This window comes from Mya arenaria, chromosome 12 (genome assembly GCF_026914265.1).
Source record: "Mya arenaria isolate MELC-2E11 chromosome 12, ASM2691426v1".
NCBI lineage: Eukaryota > Metazoa > Mollusca > Bivalvia > Myida > Myidae > Mya > Mya arenaria.
The window spans coordinates 56,112,361-56,117,450 of record NC_069133.1 but is presented as its reverse complement, the minus strand read 5'-3'; the positions used below and the strand labels follow the sequence as shown (position 1 = coordinate 56,117,450).

Sequence of the window (5,090 nt, the reverse complement as noted above, 5' to 3'; positions counted from 1 at the left end):
GGTCTGCCAGGCAATTATAGATTACTTGTAGATATTGACAGAATTGTTTTCCCAGGATCTATATGTATACAATGTACCTTTATTTAAGTTTTGCTAATTTTAATTCAATTTTATTTTCAGAATCTTTCACAGAGTTAAACACTTCAACAGACACCTGAGCATTGGCATTCATATGATCTACCTGTGAAGTTCAACCAGGCTTAATAAAGCATTACACACAAGGCAGCTATGGTTAGTAGTTGCACGAAGATATCCTTCTTGACCCCCCCCCCCCCCCATTTGATTTTGATGTGTTACACCAGCCAACAGGCTAAGTGTTTAATTTTATGCATATCAGACCATCATTAGACATTCTGCCATACATATCAGACCATCATCAGACATTCTGCCATGTCAGACCATCATCAGACATTCTGCCATGTCAGACCATCATCAGACATTCTGCCATGCATATCAGACCATCATCAGACATTCTGCCATGCATATCAGACCATCATCAGACATTCTGCCATGCATATCAGAATATCATCAGACATTCTGCCATGTCAGACCATCATCAGACATTCTGCCATGCATATCAGAACATCATCAGACATTCTGCCATGCATATCGGACCATCATCAGACATTCTGCCATGTTAGACCATCATCAGACATTCTGCCATGCATATCAGACCATCATCAGACATTCTGCCATGCATATCAGACCATCATCAGACATTCTGCCATGTCAGACCATCATCAGACGTTTTGCCATGTCAGACCATCATCAGACATTCTGCCATGCATATCAGACCATCATCAGACATTCTGCCATGTCAGACCATCATCAGACGTTTTGCCATGTCAGACCATCATCAGACATTCTGCCATGCATATCAGACCATCATCAGACATTCTGCCATGTTAGACCATCATCAGACATTCTGCCATGCATATCAGACCATCATCAGACATTCTGCCATGCATATCGGACCATCATCAGACATTCTGCCATACATATCAGACCATCATCAGACATTTTGCCATGCATATCAGAACATCATCAGACATTTTGCCATGCATATCAGAACATCATCAGACATTTTGCCATGCATATCAGAACATCATCAGACATTTTGTCATGCATATCAGAACATCATCAGACATTCTGCCATGTCAGACCATCATTAGACATTTTGCCATGCATATCAGACCATCATCAGACATTCTGCCATGCATATCAGACCATCATCAGACATTCTGCCATGCATTTTATAGAGTTAAGGCCATTTCTTGTTTTTTTCTGTGTTACTTTGATGAGGTTTGATAAAGATAATGAAATAAGTCTGCTGTGTTACTAGGCAACACTTTTAATTTGGGCCTTAATCACCGAGTTGGAGCTTGGCGTTTTCTATAGAAATCTTTAACCAGATTTTCTTCTTTTAAAATATTTGCTTGCCTGTTTAAGCTTATAAGTGCAGTATTAAACAGCCTTCTTAAGATCTTTATGTTGCTGCTGACAAGTAACTAGATGGTCTGAATGTGCACTCAGGGTGACAAAAGTTGTCAAGTATTAGTTGTTTCTTTTCTGTCAACTGAAATTTCTAGTGAATGTTCATGTGTAGTAGTTATGATGCTGCAGAGCCAGCACAGCTTCATGACAGATATACACATGTTTAGGCAATTTGACAGTATTGCTGTATTGGATGCCACACATTTTTGTGTGGATGTGTCATCTGATACAGACTCGAGGCATATTCTCAGTATAGCTTACATAAGTGCATGGTCAATAATTTCTCTGTCATTTTCAGATACACTGTGTTGTAATTGGCCAAAAATGCAGATTGGTAACACCAGTCACCTAAGCCACCATTGCCCTTGCAGACAAGAGTGTGAAGTAACAGCCCCTACAGTTTACAGCAAAGCCCTCGACTGTAGCCCTACAAACTTCAGGTAAGCGATTAAAACCTGGACTACAAGCCATCGATGCATTCATTAATAGTCTATACTTTTTACAAGCATCAAAATTCAAATTTTGATACAAGATTTAACCTTTTCTTTTTTAGAATTATACCTAAGTGAAGATCGTTTTAATAAGTTACATAATTACATGTTACATACATAAATACATACTTCTTAGGACGGATAAAAACTTTCTCAATTTGGTTATAAATGCAGTTTCCAAATCAACACCTTCCTCTTGCAGATACTGCCGATGGCGTAGATGCACTGAACTTTGCCAGTTTTTCAGCTATGTTGAATTGACATCTCCAACTGATTATAAGAGCCAGGATTGATATCAGACTGCTTGACAGCACGGTGAGGCTCTGCATATTTAATTACAGGCCAGCTTACATGGCCAGAAAGCAAGCGTTTTTGTTTTTATTGTTTTAAAAACAGATAATATAAAAAGGTTCTCATTGATTTTGATAAGCCGAGTGGACCTTTCATTCTTTTACTGGACATTTTGCTTTTTTTAAGTCACCATTTTGATGTTTATGATTATATATCAATAATATATGCTAAAAATAAACTTGATAATAGAATATAACTGTTTCATTTTTTTTATCATTCAAATATGGAAGTGCATGACTTTTATTGAAAATTCAAAGTTTTTCTATCATACGTTAGCATGATACAATTATTTAAATGTAGTGAAGACACTAAATCAGGGATAAGGAACACATATTAACACATAGGCAGTGTAATGAATTTTATAATTTCATGTTAATCTATTAAATATATCTGGAGAAACATCAAATATAATCTGATCTCCATTTCCCAGAAAATGTAGCTGTCCGAGAGTCTAATTTCCACCAATGAGTATCACTGTCTTTAAATTGTTGTTCCGTAAAAAAAAATTGATTGATAACAAATGGTAACAAGAGTATTCTTGCCTAGATACACAGTTTAGACATAGGAAAAGTATTAGTTTTTATGTATAAAGAAGTTAAGGTTTGCATAAAAGTGTCAGGGAAATGGTTCCGGGTGTCCAGTACCCCTTCAAGTATTTCTTTAAACAATGTTTCTCCTCACTTGGGTAGCATTTAATGATGTGTACATTGTATTCTTGTATGTGTTTCTACGTTTACACATGATTCATATCATATCTGGAGACATTTATGTAATTTTGAATATTTTGCAGGACCTCTTTCTTGGGTGGATGGATTCAGAGATGACCTACAGATGCAGCCATGACTGTGGCACATGAATGTTATAGATGATGACTGTAAAGAAATGATGATAGCAGAAAAATGAAACTATCTTAATATGGTTTTCTGGAATTAAATTAGCAAAAGTATTCATATTTCTGTGGAAAAATAATGTCATAGCTGAAATATGTTTTGCAAATTCAAAATGGTAATGTTTTTCTCATATTTTATGCTGGCATCACAAATATTATCATTGGCTCTGTATACGGTAATCTCTCACTTCAAAACATAACTAATTGGACTATTTGAAGATTAAATCTTCATTATTTTTATTTAATATAAAATGCTATGCTGGTTTTACTGTCTTAAATAATGTTACTTATTATGTCTGAAAAGCCTAAAATAAAGTTTACAAATTTTGTGTCGTCCTGTTGTGTTTCTGTAAAAGAAATGTTTCAAGTCTCTAAAGTCAGTTTCTTATAATGCTGCAAGAAGTAGAACTAGAAATGCCAATGTGCTGTCTCATTAGAAATCAGGTGATAAACGCTGCAGTAGTAGAAGTAGAGCCAATCTATTTCATAGAAGTTAAAAGGTAAAATGAGTGCTGAATGCTGTCACAGAAATGGTAGTGGTGATCAGTGCTGCAGTAGTTAAGTGAAAATCATTGTTATTGTAGTTTAAGTGGTGATCATTTTCACAGGAAAGGAAGTGGTGATCAGTGCTGCAATAGTAGAAGTAGTAGTGCCAATTTCATGGTGCTTAAAGGGGTTCCTCAGCTCAATGTTGCAGTAGAAGTGCAAATTGTTGTTGTAATTTTAAGTGGTAGTGCTGATCACTGTCACAGTAGTGGAAGTGGTGACCCTGCAATTGTAGAGGAAGTAGTGCCAGTGTCATAGTAGTCAAAGGAGTAGTGGTGATCTAGAAGTTGTTATCAATGCAGTAGTAGTAGTAGTAGTAGTAAAGTCATCAGTCTTGTTGTAGTTAAAAAGGTAGTGCTGATCATTGTCACAGTAGTAGAACTGGTGATCTAGAAGTTGTTATCGGTGCAGTAGTAGTAGTTAAGCCAATCATTGTTGTAGTAGTTAAAAGGTAGTGCTGATCACTGTCACAGTAGTAGAACTGGTGATCTAGAAGTTATCAGTGCCGATATTGTAGTAAAGCTAATCATTGTTGTTTAATTAAACAGGTAGTGCTGATCACTGTCACAGTAGTAGAACTGGTGATATAGAAGTTATCAGTGCCGATATTGTAGTAAAACCGCTCATTGTCGTAGTAGTTAAGGTAGTGCTGATCACTGTCAGAGTAGTAGAACTTATGATCTAGAAGTTATCAGTGCAGTAGTAGTAGTTAAGTCGATTATTGTCGTAGTAGTTAAGGTAGTGCTGATCACTGTCACAGTAGTAGAACTGGTGATCTAGAAGTTGTTATCAGTGTGGTTATAGTAGTAAAGCCAATCATTGTTGTAGTAGTTAAAAGGTAGTGCTGATCACTGTCACAGTAGTAGAACTGGTGATCTAGAAGTTGTTATCAGTGTGGTTATGGTAGTAAAGCCAATCATTGTTGTAGTAGTTAAAAGGTAGTGCTGATCACTGTCACAGTAGTAGAACTGGTGATCTAGAAGTTGTTATCAGTGTGGTTATGGTAGTAAAGCCAATCATTGTTGTAGTAGTTAAAAAGGTAGTGCTGATCACTGTCACAGTAGTAGAACTGGTGATCTAGAAGTTGTTATCAGTGTGGTTATGGTAGTAAAGCCAATCATTGTTGTAGTAGTTAAAAAGGTAGTGCTGATCACTGTCACAGTAGTAGAACTGGTGATCTAGAAGTTGTTATCAGTGTGGTTATGGTAGTAAAGCCAATCATTGTTGTAGTAGTTAAAAAGGTAGTGCTGATCACTGTCACAGTAGTAGAACTGGTGATCTAGAAGTTATCAGTGCCGATATTGTAGTAAAGCCGCTCA

General features: G+C 36.5%; 1 long non-coding RNA gene across 1 annotated transcript; it reads left to right on the top strand.

The window, feature by feature from the left end:
- The first annotated feature begins 206 nt into the window (after positions 1-206).
- On the top strand, positions 207-3,265 carry LOC128210372 (uncharacterized). Its single transcript, XR_008257149.1, has 4 exons — positions 207-231; positions 1,793-1,934; positions 2,188-2,300; positions 3,127-3,265. It is a non-coding gene; the product is annotated as an uncharacterized LOC128210372 (long non-coding RNA).
- The last annotated feature ends 1,825 nt before the right edge of the window (positions 3,266-5,090 follow it).